Raw genomic sequence first — 17,265 nt, forward strand, 5'->3', positions numbered from 1 at the left:
TCGGGCTTGGAAAATGGAAAGGTCGAATTGTCGCTAAATTCCGAGAATCTGTCACCGAAGCTCCCATGAACGGTCCCTCTCGAATATCGGATACTCTGTTCTTTGAAAATCAGTGACTCTTTCGGATGGGCATCTTATGTATTTTCCCTACTTTATACGAAAAAAAAAACACGCGTTGAAAACTTGAACAGGGATGATATTTGACTTTTCAAAAAATTTTACGAAAATCTTATAATCTGATGTAACCGAGGGGTATCGGATAAGTTAAAATTACCAAATAAACCCGAGGTATGGACAAACATATGATATTATTTTCACGACAGCTGTGTTTATCAGTGTAATAAAAAGAAACTTTAAAATAACTTAAAATTTAACAATTTTATGGAATAACCTTTGACGGTTATATTTCGGAATTACAAGAACTGAACTAATTTAAAATACGTCACATGTTATTACGGCTTAAAATTAGCTGGAGCTTAATATCCCTCAGTGCTACATATATTTTCACTTCAGCCACGCCGGGGGATTAAATTTGAGGAAATTAATATCGCGATCATTTTCCTTTGATTGGGCGCCCGCTGCGCAATCTGGACGAGCAATTTCCAAGAATAATAGGATCCAAATGGCGGGCCGGGCTTTTGATACGTGCTACCTACGTTTTCTGGCCGAACAGCACGTTGTCATTTGTCCGCCGATGCGGAAAGCCGATGCGGCCCAGCGGGATTGGCGCGCAAAGTAGCGCCGAGTGCAGTTGTACAAACAATTTGTACACGTACAAACGCGTGCGCACACGTTTGTCAATTCATATATATATCTCGCCAGTACCTATTTACCCCCGTATCTATGTTTATAGGATGTGCAACCGCACACGATAAACGCTCTCGTATCTCTGTTTATGCTATAAGATTGATAGCGCGGGCTCTCGCTGCCACGCCGCCGGAGAGCCGCATTTAGAACGCGATCGTAACCAAGCCGGGCTGCTTTCAGCCGGGGGAAGTCAAAATTGCGAGCAGGGCTGTAAATTAAGAGGTTCGACCGGAGGAAGAACATATGGGAAATATATTAATTATTATCCGTATTTTGAAAGAAAACGCTATAATGCGGAGGCATCCCGCCCGTAAATCACGCGATGGTTTAGATTTTAGATACTAAGAGCGGCTTATGTTATCGTTATATGAACTGGAATCGGAGCCGTGAGTTTAATTATAGTGAGCTCCCGATCCGAAATCCGCGCGAAAGTGATCCTAGTGCTTATTTAATTAACTCTATATCTATAATCCATTTATCTCGCGCAACATCGAAACTTGGCTTGTGATTTTTTTAGCGCAGCCAAAAGAAAATTAAAAATAAAACAAAACGCCTAGACATTCTCTCAAAATCTCAATTTTCATCGCCGGCGAGAATTCAGATACAGCCGAGTCTGCGGAGATCGGTACCTAATACGATCGAATGCCGATTGTGCGGCCGTTCAGACGCGTTGAAAAAGAGAAGAATATTGAAAGAGGAGGAAACAGGTAGATGAAGGCTCGGCCTCACGGCGACGAGAGCCTGCGGCGGAAGGATCGGCCGGGGAATGTTAAAGAACCGGCAGCGGAGAATTCGACCTGCTAGATCATCGGGTCCACTCACGGGAACACGATTTACCATGGTATTATTATCGATAGCATAGCGAAGAGTCGCGGCACTCTTTTCTCTCCTGCGCGCCATAGAAAGTTCACAATCTCGTTGGCAGTCTCTCTCTCTCTCTCTCTCTCTCGCTCTCGGTCCGGCGAGATCTTGTATTAATTTCAGTTCGTCGTTACGGGCCTTGTCGTACCCTTCTCGTCTCGTACCTTTTTTCCCCGATTCTTACCGGAGAGACGATCCCTTTTGTCACCGTGCACGTTTCACTGGAACGTTCGCGATTCGTGGACGTACCCGCTATTCCTTCTCTTCATTGTGCTGTACATACAGTAAACACTTGCCTACGCTTACCGAGGAAATCGCGTGTTCGATTTTCGCTCGGCTCCACACTTATTTCTATGGATTTCGCAATCTGTCGGAGTAAGAAACTCGCCTGAGAATCGATTCGTATCGTCGGGGATTATCAGTCCGATCGGAATTGAATTTCACCGTGCAGTAAACCGTTGCCAAGACTTACATAAATATTAGAAAATAAGAAAGCATATAATTCTAATTTATATTTGAACGCAACTATTTTATTTTATTGCGTCAAATGAATCGCGATTGAATTGATATCTATTTTTTTTCCAGCAAACACAACATTATAGCAATAATGTAATACATACGATGTAATAATGGGCTCATTATATATATCGTATATACATAACATAATATATGCGATAATATAGGATGCGATAATATGGGACATTTTATTACATAATTACAAATTCAAATGATCACGTTGACTGAAAATAGAATATTCAATTTTCGCAGTAAGCACGCAAAGCAATTTAGGCTGACATATCCCAATTAACAATTAATTAATTGTTAATGTCGTACTAATGGAAGTGCATACATATTTTGTGCGCAGTCAACTATTCGGTTAATCCTCTTTGCGTACAAATTACGACACGAATATTCCAATTCACAGTACACGCACAAAAAAATCCTGTTACCCGACGTGATTTATAATTAACTGAGCTATTACCATGTCGCGAAATTGTCGCGGAATCGAATGTAAATTTTCTTTTCGTATGTAAGTATCTTCGGTCGTTTTTTTCAAGAGTTGAACGAACATGTGAGTTACTTCCTTCTTTCTCTCAAGAGAGCGAGAGAGAGAGAGAGAGAGAGAGAGAGAGAGAGAGAGAGAGAGAGAGAGAGAGAGAAACACGAACACGATGTCCAGTAACGAATTAACAATTCCTCCCTTCATTGTACATTATATAGTTGGCCGAGAGCTAAAAAGTCCCCAAGATTTACCACTAGTGTGTCGAGACTCTCTCCCGTAAGGGCCGTACTTTTCGATCGGCGTTTCCCAATACCCGCGCGCGGCTACGACGTGAAACCTGGGATCCGGGGCTCTCTCACAATTTACAGAAACAAAAATGCACCGGCGACCCTGCCTACCTGAGGCGGGCGAACCGACGGCGTATAACGCACAAAAAACGAATACCGGTATCGCGCAAGCGGGACGCCAGATTGTAAACGCGTGTGCACGCTGTCGTCATAAGTATTTTCGACCGATCGATATACACGTTACTGCGTACGAGACATACTTGCGTCAGTCCCCAATCGAATGAGATTAAGCGTGGATTTGTGGACTCCCGCGCTCTTCGATCCGTGTAGCTTCGAATTTGTGGCTCTCCCCGGAGATATCTTTGGCCGCAGGTTTTTCTCTTCGGGATGCAAATTGTTCGTTGGTTAATACGATACCGCCTATCGCTTCCAATGGTTGATTTATATCTGTAAAGAAATACAAATAAATCAGGATTTTTAGCTTTAATATATATTTAATTTAACACATTTAAAACGTAACGTTATAAATTGTTATCTAATCTTTAATATTAATTAATGCATAAATAAATATTGCATTTTTGCACGCATTCGCGTAAAATATTTATCAAAGATTTTAATTCAGACCAAGTAAAAAAGACTTTACTTAAAAAATCCAATAGTTATGTGAAATAATAATACGGTTTTTGAGTGTGAGCGTAAGCGTTTATCCCAAATTTTTCCAAATGCTCCTCGCTCTTCATTATGTATAAAAATGTATAATGTAGTTGGCATAATTTTTAATGAAAGGTCGTGGCATAAATTATATATTTTTTTAACAAAACTTCCATTTTCGGATACAGAACGATCAATATCAAGCAGTGATAAAAAATTTATGTTTAAATTTGATACAAGTACAATATTTTGCCTATGATATTTGAGCTAAGAAACAAAACAACAAATAATAATGGTTTTATTTTCAATTTTTATTTTCAATATTTATTAATATATATAACATTATATATTAATATGTTTAAAACTTTTCAAATAATTTAATTACCATTAAATAAAAGTCTTTGAATAATTTAAAACACTTCGTTAAAGGATTCGTGGATTCGCGACAATTCGTATAGAACATATTAGGAATATTCAAGAACATAAATATTGGAGAGAGTTTCCAAATGTGTCTTTTAATATTTTGATGATTTATGAAGATTTATTCGCAATATATCTTCAAGATATGTGTTTGATTTGCATGTGCGCCAACTGCTTGAATCTTTTTCTGTAACGATCCAGTTTACAGCCTCGTTCGTGCCCGCTCACGACAGATACCGATCGCGAGTGCGTCCCTTTCTTAAATTGTGATCGCTCGTGCCGTTTCACACGAACTCAGGATTAGCCTCTTCTCGTTACGGACTCGCGCTTCGCGCGGCGCGATTTTCGACGGGTGTACCGACTAATCTATCTACCTTATTCAGCCGGTAAGACACACTTTAACCAGTTTTACATAACGCTCCATCAATTCTCAAGTCGATCCAGCGCGACGTGTCTCGAGGTGACTGAGAAAGCTTTTAAGGGATTCGGCACGAGATAAGTATGATCCCGCGAGTTTCGCGAGCCATTTCGGGATTCTGAGATGTTAAATTAGTCTAGCAATATATCTTCATTTTATCTTATATTTGAAAAATGAAAGCACACGCTCTAATCTGATCTGATAAAGTCGATAAAAATGTTACTGTAATATTAATATTATTGTAACTATGCTGAATTTCAATTCAAATTTCGTGTGTTAGTATATGTGATGTTAAAACCGTGTTATTGAGTATTGTATATGAGAATTTTTGTTACAAGTTTCCCTTAATTGTAACTTAATTATAAATATCCGTTGTCTCCCTTGACAGTTTCATTTTTAAAAGAATCTCTAGACAAGTTGCAAAAAACCTATTTAGAGATTTATAGAGTGGAGAAAGCAGGTAAAATCGCGAACCGGTTATCGGACAGGTGCATTCGCGGATGATTGAATGGATATCGTACTATTTACCGCTCTCATCCGAGAGCCTACCCCGTCATTCTAAGAATTTCGGAGAATTAGTTTATTTGCGAAGGATAGGGCCTACAATTTCATCTGACGGTGCCAGCTGTCCGTCGATCAAATTTGCGAAGTGTATATTCTCGTTTATAAAAATTCCATTAAGTATCAAGCTTGATTTTATATACAAGCTCACACCGTCGGTGCCGTCAGAATTAATATTAGGTATATTATATTCTTTTCGCCTCTTTTAGCTTAAAGAGGAACCGAAACACGTTTAATTATTTTTCATACTTCTAATTTAATAATAGTTACCATAATTAAATATATACAACGCTTCCTTCTACCGTTGATACCAATGATACGATTTTAAATTTAAAGACGCTTATAATAAAGAAACAGAGATTTCGTTATTAAATAAATAGAGACCTCACATAAAAAAAAAATTACTTGCCAACCGAAACCGCCGAAGGCGTTTTATAAGACACTTCTGTTTCGGCATCGACAAGTATCGATGCCGCCGATACTAATGACGAGTAAAACGGCGATAAAAGGTTTCTTCGACACCCGCCGTCCATGCGTGTGGCGAGACAATTCGCATCGCGCCGCCCGAATTTAATTCGAGCGCCGCAAATTGGCGGACGGACGTTTGCTCGATTACTTAAACCGTGCGCGAGTATCGTTAAGCGAATTAACGTCTCATTACGAACGTTCTATATGCGGACGACGCGCGTCGTCGTCGTCGACGCGTGTAAAGCTGGCCTTCTGTATAGGAAAAAAAGTGCGTAGTATGGCAGCGGGCCTATATTTTTTTTTTCTTTTCTCGCTGTTAGCTTCCAGAAGCGGACAGGTGTTGGGCCGATGATGCACCTGCGCGCAGACGTACTACCCGGTGCTTTTTTTTCTCCTCTTTTCGCCGGCACCTATATTCCTGACCAATTTTCCGCCGGGCAGGCGCGAAAGACGATGAACGTATCATTATATTCCATCGCGGTGATTAGGATAGCGAAGAGACACGTTTCCCCGTGCGTCGATTCCTTCATTCACAATACTGTTAGGTTCCCTCATATTACATCGTCACTTTAATATAGTATTAATACGATATTTTTTTTAAATATAGTATTATTTTAATACAACATTACTATATGCTACATTAGTGCCTTTTCTTTTTCCTCCACGTGAGTCATATGTATAAAATATTTATAAGATATGTGAGAATTCTTAGAAACCTTTCACTTCGTAAAACGTTTTTTGTCGATTTATATAAATACCTTATGCCGTTCCGCAAACATGTAGCACGATAATGTATAAAAATTAAGTTAGGTCACTATTTTAACGCATTTCATAATGTTATTATACCTTTTATTCTATCCTGTATAATTTTCCTATATCATTCTATCTTACAGTCCGTTCTTGTCGATAAGTATGTCAAGCATTTACGCTGCATCCCGATTTTATATTTAAATTAAATCGCATTATATAAGAAAAGTAAGAAAGAAAAAATACCAATAAAACAGTTTTGTAGAGCATTACAAACATGTGAAATGGTTTAATATTACGTTTCAATTTATTTTAAATATCATATTTATTTTAATAAATATTAATATTTTAATACCTGTGTATACAGTATAATACATTATATAACTACATATTGATTCCATGTCAAATTTTTGCTTTCATCATTATTATTATATATTCTCACATGTTATTCGATGACTTTTACACATTACTCATTTTTAGTAATATATATTTTAATAAATAAATTAAAAATAAATAAATATTCCATATAAATGTATTTTAAATAACTATTTGTACTTTCATATATTATTTTAATACATTTATATTTTATACACATATTGATTCAATGTTAAATTTCTGCTGGTAAAATGCATAATTATTAAATGCATTGCTGATGCACATTTTATAATAATGGATCGTAGAAATTATAAATTATAACAAAAGAGAGATTATCTCCGTTTTTCTTTTTAAGGGGATAATAACATAAAATAAACGACTACAGAGTCGCAAAGATTCTGTTTAATGGGTCTCGAGGATTAAGAAAGAGAGAGAGAGAGAGAGAGAGAGAGAGAGAGAGAGAGAGAGAGAGAGAGAGAGAGAGAGAGAGAGAGAGAGAGAGAGAGAGAGAGAGAGAGCTCCCTATTTAAATAATATTCAACATTTTAATATCAGGTAGACGGAAATCTTAACTAGGAACTCACAAACTTAAACGACCGGTGATTATCTCCGAAAATACTGCGACTTCTGCGAACGTGTCTTGGGGAATATTTTGCAGTTTTAGAATTTCTTAAGCTGATTAAGGAGATCGGGGGGAGGGAAGCATTTCGTTTGTTTTGCGATTACGATTACCTTAGGACGACTCGGTGCTCCATATTTCTCACGGGAAAAGGAGACGCGCGCCGCGCTCTCGAATGCCACGGCTGCCGGAGCGGCGCCAATCGAAAGTTCCAACACGGCGGAAACGGTTAATGCTAATTTCCCATCGTACCTTGTGTAATATCGACGATGGCTGGACGAGCGAGCGGCGTCACCTGCTCTCTCGCCCGTCGTCTTCTTGACCACATCCTTCCTTTTTTCCAGGCGCTTTCGTGCGCCACGCACGTATATGCGATGTGTGTACACGCGTTGCGTAAACTCTCCTTTAGACGCGTACATACACACGCTCTTTCGAGGGGCCTCCCCTCGCGCTCGTTTCCCCTCCCCCCTCCCCATCATCCCTCGATATTGGATCGTCTTTCATACCGTTCTCACACGAAGAATTTCTGAAGCTCAGGTGCGACGACCTTGCCGGCCCTTTAAAGGACTGCCCCATTCGCGCGACCCCGGGGTGGCTACGGTTTTTGTTAAAAAGTTCACTCCTGCCCGTGTGCGCAGGCTGCGTGTACGGTGTCCCTAGGCGCTTTAAACTTTAAATCGAACGCACAGTGAATCGCCGGTCACGCTCGCCTTGTCACGAAATTATGTAGGAGCCGTTCCGTAACCTTTAATGGGGAGGGGAAGGGGGTGTCTTTTGCGCGGTCCGTTATTAATCCGCCCGAAATTCACTTTCCAATTCATCGCGTGAGCTTCCTGGTTACGCTTCATCTGTACGCTTTATTACAGGCAAAGGATAAATGTTCGTCTAAGAGTCTCGTCTTTGCTTCGGGTGAAAGTAAAACTGTTATTAGCAACATTGCGTAGCTGTAAATATTATAAAACGTTACGATCGCACGTGACCGTAGCGTCGGGAGGAACGACGTATCACGATCGGGATTTTCGTGGCGTATAATTATTTCATACTCTGTTAAACAGAGCGAGCGAGAAAGCAATGTTGACGCTCTGACTGCTCCAGCGAGCGACATGCAATCGTGCCTGTGACTTCCGCTTTCGATTAACCGCCGCTCGAAAGCGTTGACTCATAAAATCGTGCACACGCATGTTTATGAAATTAGTCGGACATCGTAACGGGACTCTTTGGTTCGTAAACACAAGCCGAAAATTATACTCCGTATCTCTCGGTAATTTTATTAGAAACATTGCGTACCGGCACACGGAAATATTTCACTAATTACTTTATACATATGCAGAATAAAAAAAGTTGATTAATTTACCAGGTTTGAATGCGCGCGTGGTTTTGTCTTTTTTAAAAATGACCGTTTTACATACATGTGTAGATAAAATTTTATCATATTTAAATATATAAAATATTTAAAATATTTTAATAAAATTTAAATACCATTACGCATTTAGATAGAGATATAGGTAAAAAAAAAGCGAATAAGACTAGGACAGTCCCTAACGTCATTTGAATCTAAAAGTTCCTCTACCTTCCGCCGTTTGGACTGAGGTTAATTAGTCCGACTGAAAGAGCTCCAGCAAATTTTCTGCATTGAAAGAAAAATTTACTAGATTGAAATAAATATTTTTTCAAATAGCACCAAGCAGAAAAGTTTTGTAAAAAACAAATAATAATACATTTTCTAAATTATAGAAAATATTATCTTATTTAAAAGAAATATTACTTAATTTTTACAAAACTTCTGCTTGGTGCTATTTGAAAAAATATTTATTTCAATCTAGTAAATTTTTCTTTCAGCGTGTGAAAAGCTACAAAGCTCCGGATATCCTCATTTCCCTGAAATCCTTGGGTTCAAGAAACACGAGTGACTAAGATTTAAATCTTTGTAGGGCTAAAGCAGGGCAATTGCAGACAGAACGTGAATACCGTCTTCTTTTTTCCGTGTCACACAGCCGACACACGCTTTGTAAGGCCGAGATTAATCACGTATTTAAATAAATAATCTTCATTTTTCCCGAACGTGGTTTGATACGAGAGATTCAAATCTCACTTTTACGAGAGATTCGACATAATTTTAAGATAACTCTGGATCGCTCGAGGTTGATAACGTACGTAGCTGTTCACAAGCGTGGAAACTTCGAGCTATCCGAGGCCGAGCACGACGACGACGACGTGGCGGCGGCGACGGCGGCGGCACGAAGAAACGAAGGAAGACGTATGGAACCAATCCGTCTCGTGTGTCGCTGTTCGAAGGAAGTGGGTTCTTTTAAAGTACGAGCCCACATCCTGCCGATGGACGACTCGGAACACGGCCGGCCGACTCGTCCAGTCGTGTCCATCGCGAGAGAGAGAGCAGAGTGTCGTTATCTCTCGCGAAGGAGCGAAGCCTCGACCATAGGAGAGACGACGCATCGACGATCGTCACACGGCGTATAACGAAAGCAAGAACGAAACGGATGATACGTAGAAGCCGCTTATCGTCAAGTCCGTATTTATTTGTTGCGGGACGTCGTTTAATGGAACGCAGCTGCCGTCATCGCTGCACCGGCGATAAACCGGAGCGACGGTTGTTTTTTTTTTCTGCCGAATAACGAAGAGAGCGAGTGACGCGCGCGGAGCCGCGATTCGCGTTCTCGGTGCGCCGCACTGTCAGATGCGATTGCCGTATCTAATCGCGCGTTGCGCTAAATGGTGCCACCGACACATACGTGCCGCGAAGAGACTCGTCGCGATTAAATATGACCGCGCGCGCGCGCGCCCGTACGATAGAGAATCAATTCGCTATCAGCGAAGCAGGGACGGTCGCCCGTTGGAGGTGGCGTGTGTTATATCGGTGACCCAGTTCGAGAAAACAACATCTTCCTCCTACCGAAATTCCTGGTTTTGATAAGAGCGCGTTTGTGCTGTCGGGAGCGGTTTAATTATGTGTCACTACGTTTCGTAATATATCTTGCCCAAAGACTTAACAAAGTAGCTCGATAGAATCGTAAGATATAACTGTACTGAAGAAAAAGGATTCAGTAATAATAATCAAGATTTGTCGAAATAATTTCAATTAAACGTTTTATTAATGTAATTAAATATTCATCAGTAATACTTAAGAATTATAATATTGATAATTAATAGATAATAACTTTCTTCTAAGCAAAGATTATTATTATCAAATTCTTTTTTTAGCGTGAATTATGTACAATTTTTAACGTTCTAACGTTCTGATAATTAAAAAAAATATATAGAAACTTATCATAAATCTTTAAAAACAAGATTTTTTAAAGTAAATTTTTAAAAGCATTTTTTAACTTGAGAGAAGTTGGGAAATTTCCATCTCTGCCTTAAGTTTCAATGCGTTAAGTTTCAATTATTTTGATATATGACATAAGATACTTTATATGGCAAATATATAAGCCACAATATTTTTTTTCTCTTTCTCTGACCTTTGACTAGTAATTTTGAAGATTTTAGCAATATTATTAATCTCCATTTTATATCGTTACATAAGTTTTCCTATGATACAATTGTGTGTGTGTGTTGCGACTAAAATTAAAATCTAAAATTATTTTCTATCCACGTGAAGCATGAATTCGTATTTTTCCGTGCGCAGTCATCATCTAATATTACAAGTTCTACGAAGTGGGGGCTCGGGAGCCGCGTTAAGTAAGTCGGGCGCCAACTGGAGTGTCTGTGTCTGTGTATGCGCAGCACAACCGGTCGGCCCTTTTCTTCGGTCCGCAAGGGTCGATCCTGCCTTCCGCAGGGCGCCAATCCGCCCGGTCGACCGAAACCAGACATCGTACAGCTCGAACAGCTGATGTTTTCGCATATTTCTCGGCAGATGCTCGGACCGACGCGAACGCCCACTTCCATCGGCATACCTGCGCGTTTTTCTATATACGAAGGGCCCCGGCGATAATTCAGTTTAACATCCCAGAGATCCAGAATTATTATATCTTCCATTATTATTTTCTAGATAATCACGCGAATGGTCAACCATAGCACATATTTCATATTCCGAAAAAAAGAACTGTTTTTATAACGTAATTAATAAATCAGGTTTCATGATTGCCTGAAATAAAGTCGACGAATTTTTTTTTTTAAACCTTGCGAGTTTCACGATTACAGGGCGAAAATTATTTGGATGAATAAATCCGTCCGCTTTGACGGAGCAGAACATGTTGAAACACTCATTCGACAAATTACTTAGCGCGATAATTAATGCGATAAATATTTTGTCGATTCGGTATTTGTGTTGCGTGCATGCGCAAGCGTATTTGAGAAATTCACTGTTACGTAAATATATAATTTGTTCAATACGCTTGATTCGGAGCGGAGGTTATCAGCGGAGAGTTTTTGTTCATTCAAGCAGTTTTTTTTTTTTCTTAATATAGGAACTGCGGCTGCCGTTTCATATCATAAACGTTACAATAAGACCTTTCGCGTTGTTATAAGACTCGAAAGAAACCGATACTGTTTGCAATGTCGCCTGCAGCGCCGCGACGAGCGGTAATAAGGCCTTTACAAAAAACGACACGGCGTCGCTGATACCGTAAGAAGGCTTTTAAGGGAAGGAAAAACCCAGGCGTTCTGGCGCTACCCGACAGAAGCGCAAAATGCGGCCAGTTCAAAAGGAAAAGATTAGACGCGCGGAGGGGTAGAGGGGGAGGGGGAGGGTAGGGATGAGCGGCTGTAAGAAATGGAATACGATGCCGGTTGTAGGCATCGAAGGGGAGTGGAGGGGGGAGGGTTTCGAGTACGAAGAAGGCGACGGTAGAAGGGCGAGAGGGGAGGGAAAGATCGGCGAACGCGCGTCACGGACGACCGGTGCGGTGCGACCCGCATTTTCTCGGTGCCAGTTGCTACTCGTCGTCGTCGTCGTCGTCGTCGTCGTCGTTGCCACTCGACGTCGACGGGCGTCCCAGTCACATGAGGGCCGATATGCTCAAGGCCAAGGACACCCATGCCCACCCACAACACACTCGAGAATACGACGGCGACGGCGACGCGGTTCCCGCACATACATAATACTTACGTACGACAGTACGAAGTAAAAGAGAGAGAGAGAGAGAGAGAGAGAGAGAGAGAGAGAGAGAGAGAGAGAGAGAGCGACGGATACGTATCTCGCATTATGCAATTATCTGTCGATAGTCTGCGCGGCGTCGTCTAAAGAAAACTAGAATTATCTCGAGCACGCCGACTAATGATAACCGTTGTCCATCCGACCGACCGACCGACCGACCCGCGCCCTGTCTCGCCTATTAATTTAATTTGGCAGTTAAACGAGCGTTATTTTCAAGAGGGGCGACGCCACTGAAGATTACGGTGACAGAAGATTTCGCATGAGGTCGTTGTCCCACACGCACATATCGCCCGTGGTAGCAAACGTAGAACGTATATATATATGTATCGTGGACTGGTCATTTTGGACGGTGGGGAGAATTTTTGGAAACTTCTTTTAACCTGCCTTTTTGCCTGAAACGACATCTAATATAAAGTAAAAGAAAAAGTTGTAAAAGAAATCTGTAAAAAAGGGATTAAAGTATAAAAGAGCCACGCTGCGCGGATACGAATATCCGCGCGATCTTTCACTTTTGCCTTTTATAGCCCTTCGTCCTTTTATTTCTCTTTCCTTTCCTTAAATTAAATTCCTAAAATAAAAGTAACTACGACGTGTATAGTACCCGCCGGTAATACCGTGGCAGCCTCCGAAGGGGCCTTCAGAAAATTCCCTCCTTTATTTTTCTCTCTGAAAATCGTTACAAAACGGGCGCGGGCAGAGTCCTCGAAATATCTCGCGTGCGTACTTACGGTAATTTGGAGTGTTCGGGTATATACCCATGGATTTAAAGTAATACACAGTCTTTTTGCTGCCGCCTATAAATATCCTGCCGCCTATAAACGCATCGAAGGTAATGGTAGGAGTTTTACGAGGGTCTTTTACATTACTGTCCTCCCCGTTCCCCCTCTCCTCCCCCCCCCCCTCGCGGGTAACGGAAGAGACCCCGACGAGAGAAAGAGAAACAGAGAGAGAGAGAAAGAGAGAGAGAGAGAGAGAGAGAGATCACGAGAGTGCCGAGGAGACCTAATCCCATCGGCGCGCGCGATTCTCACACATCATCACGTCAACGCCGATACATCGCCGATAATCGAGATCGCGACGCGGCAAGCCGGCTTATCGCGATTACTCGGCGTATATACGGCGTATACATGTACGTTAGCGGCAGCGATCACTCGTGCGAGACCGGCGTCGTCTAGTCTGCTCCGTTCGGCTCGGCTTTGCCGCAGCAGTGCGTGTGTGACGCAATTCGCTTAGGCATCGGGCGGACTTACGCGCTCGCGAGCCGCGCGCGCGATTGCCGCCGGCGAATCACGTAGGATACGTCGGCTCTCTCTCTCTCTCTCTCGACGTGTATATCGGAGAGGAATACAACGCGCACAGCCGTTTGCCATTCCGACGAGAGGCGCTCTTGTGACTTCCGCCACGACAGCTGCGGATAATTGCCTCTAGAATGATTTCACCCGTATGCGCGTATATAGCTATCGTTGTAATTAACTTTAACCCCGTAAATTTTGTCGAATCCTTCAGCAGCTTGTCATTTTTATCTCGCTTGCCGCACGTCTTCCTAATTTCTGTCGCGATATTTTGGCATCCTTCGGATTTTGCATTCTAATCTTTGTTTCCCGCGCACGCCACGCGGCTCTTCGAACCTGCATCCGCATTCTTGCATCCACACCGTAAAGAGATTATTTAAAATTACATAAATATTTGTATGAATTATAATTTATAGCGGAAGTATGTAAAATAAAATTTGTTAGTATTTTCATTTCTAATTGTACAAATATAATTTTTCGTTTAATATAAGGATATATTTGTGTACAATGAAATAAAAATATTTGAAAAGTTTTATATATTTTATTATCAATTGTATAAGTTTTACATATATGTATTATTTATGTAATTGTACTTTTTTTTACAGCGTACAGTTACGAAACTAAGGATGTGGAAGAGTAATTGTGTATTAATATATGCAATGCGGGAAAGATTTGATTGGAAGTGAAGACCCTTCACTAAAAGATTATAACATTTATTGATTTCGTAGCAAAAAGAAATATCTTCGTATCTTCCTTTTACTTTCTTCGCGACGCTTTATTTCTCAAGCTGTGATCTCGCGAGGCGGGGCGTAAGGATTCATCGGCCGGGATTACATCGGGGATTGCCATGCCGCTCCGCATTACGCGACTCGTCTCGTATCGTATCGCGGGAAGCAAGTAAACGACGGTTAACGACGCGGCGGCGGCGGCGGGGGCAAGCAAAGCGGCGTCCGTTAAGCGGTAGATATAACTATGCGCGAGAGTTGCGCAAGATTCGATAGCCGGCCTGACTCAGAGCGCTGAAATGCGGCGCGGGTGTCCCGTACGTATAGCAACGGCCGGCGGACCAACGATCGGTAGGGCGATCGTTTCGCAATATGGTTTTCCAAGTGGACTTCGGCCACTCGCGCGTGCCCCTGCCGTTTACGAGAAGGGAGAGGGAGATAATTGCGCCGCGAGATAATCGCGTGGTATTAACTTCATTTTTCTTTCTTTTCCTATATACGCGCGTATATATCGGATTGGCTCTCCGCAAGTCAGAAAAAGTGCAATCGCTTGTCTCCGACAGCTGATCGATATGGAGTATAGATACGCTTACGCGATTGACTATTCGCCGGGGGGGGGGGGGGAATGTCCGGACGAGGTGAGGGAGGAGAGAACGGGGTGGAGGGGGAGGGGAGAAGTGATACAATTGTGTCCTTATCTTACCCATTGCACCGCAACGATGATTCGACAATTTCGATTTCGATCGCGTTCGACTCAGCCGGCACACTCTCTCGCGACCTGCGGTTTCCACGTGCGTGCACACGCGCATTGAAACGATTGTTCCATCAATCAAACGCGCGCTTTTGACCGTACCCGCACCCTCTGCGTCAATGCGTACGGAAATCAAGGGCTAATCAACAGATACCTCTCTCCGTCTCGCCTTTTCTCCGTCGTAACCCGGCGCAATGTTGCATCACATTATCGATGCGAGGAAAAATACTTATCATTACATTTTATCGCGTAATACGTTACTGGTATATACACCTACCAAGGAACATGTCTCCGCATTATGATAAACGTTACTCTCGCAAACGTGACGATTCCGCGTTTCCTCTCTCCGTCAAACAGACAATAAACGTATCTGTCGTTTTTGTCAGCGGGGCAAGAAATACTGCCCGTCTTACCGAGCCGAGGGAACTTAGTTAAAGCCCGAGGAAGGCGGGGGGAGAGGGGAGAACGAGCGTCAAGTCCTCGGGTACAAATGGCACTGCTTCAGCAGCCCTCGGCGAGGGTAATCCGATACACTGCGCGTACAAGTGACGGCAGGGGTCGCGTAAAAATCGCTTATACCCATGTCTAATTAGTGGCACCGCGCGCAACACTCGATTCCCGGCGCGCGGTAAGGGTCAGATACATATTCGCCCGCGAGCCTTCTTTTCTCTACTATTCGCTCGTATCGGAGTACCGTTATCTTAATTAACGCTGTATCTCAAGCGTTTCTTTAGCCGGGCATTAATTCTCAGAATCGGCGCTCCTCCTCCTCCTCCACCACCGCCTCCTTCTCCCGGCCGCTGTCGTAGTGGTAGCCGCGCGAGACATCGGCGATAACTGCGCCCAAGCGGTATGATTAGATGCGATTTATTAATTTGCTAGAAGAAACACAGTGGGAAACTTCTTGCGTCGCGCGCGGGAATCTCGATGATAAATCGCGCCTGCAACGTGAGAATGACGTCGATGTGTCTTGGGCATCGCGGGAAGTTGGGTCGTCGTTGCAAACGGAATAGAATTTCACATGCACGCGAAAGTTTGTTTCGTACAAAATGAAAATTGTAATCCTACAACATTACGTATAGTAAACCGGCAATTTGAGATAAAATTTAATAACCGCAGATTGAAACCTCGAAGGAAAGCGCAGCGTTTCTCGATATAAGTATATAACGCGGCTTTTTTTCTTTAATTTCGAAAGCAGCCTCGAGACGTATTAAATCTTCTTTGTAAAGTTTGCGGCAATCTACTTTTCGTGTGTAATTATGTCAAGGTACTTTTAACGTCGCGTTCACATCTTGTCGAGATTCGCGTTGTTCCTCGCGAAAATCTCTCGTTTTCTTCATCCGCGCTCTAACAGGATTCGTCATCTTTTTCCACATCTTCCCCCTCCCCCTCCCCCACCGCGAGAGAAGTACCTGCATTATTCCTGCCGGCGGGTATCATTACCTACCTACTTCGTAGGATATTCGTGAATAGGCATTAGCGTGGGCAAACCCGCAATTAGCTTTATCAAAAGCAACTGGACGCGAGTAGGTGGATTCGTGGAAAGCAATTACATGTTAATGGCTCGCTTCGCATGGCAACCCAGCTTCGTCTCGCAATCAGCCCGCGCCGAATTAGCATTTGGCCCCTTACGTTTTCGTTGGTGACCTATGTCGGTGCCGGTCCGACCGCCTCTCTAGCTGGGTCGTCAAGCGTGTCTTCTTGAAAATTAACTCGGAGCCGTCGGGACCGCCACGGAAGCGATGGAACACTTACTCGATTGACACAGTTCCATGCACAATTCTATCGCACGTGGAGAAGAATATCTTTGTTCTTTTTTTTTTTAGATTTTTAAAAGATGTGACAAGAAATAAGCGGACGTAGCTATTAAAATAATTTCAATCCCAAAATTACGTATATATTATATTTGATACATTTTATTTTATATTTATGTATGTATTCTATTTTATTATATTATATTATATGTAAATTATATATATTAAGTTTTTTAAATTCTTAATTAAATACTTTCGTACATAATTCAGACAAAATGCAAATTTTTAGATAAAATTTTTTTCGATACAATATTACAGATACTATACTAAAAAAAAAAAAAAATGTTTTGTTCCATAAATTAAAATTTTAAAATGTAAAAAAAAAGAATTATTAGTTAGTATAAATATCT

At 41.9% G+C, this 17,265-nt stretch overlaps 1 long non-coding RNA gene across 1 annotated transcript in view; it reads right to left on the reverse strand.

Moving 5' to 3' along the window:
* Window positions 1-2,834: 2,834 nt before the first annotated feature.
* Window positions 2,835-17,265, reverse strand: part of LOC118647846 — a 226,488-nt gene continuing 212,057 nt past the window's right edge. The window contains exon 4 of the long non-coding RNA XR_004964979.1: window positions 2,835-3,405. This is a non-coding gene — a long non-coding RNA (uncharacterized LOC118647846). The remainder of the gene's footprint in view (window positions 3,406-17,265) is intronic.

This window comes from Monomorium pharaonis, chromosome 1 (assembly GCF_013373865.1).
Source record: "Monomorium pharaonis isolate MP-MQ-018 chromosome 1, ASM1337386v2, whole genome shotgun sequence".
In the NCBI taxonomy this organism is placed as follows: Eukaryota; Metazoa; Arthropoda; class Insecta; order Hymenoptera; family Formicidae; genus Monomorium; species Monomorium pharaonis.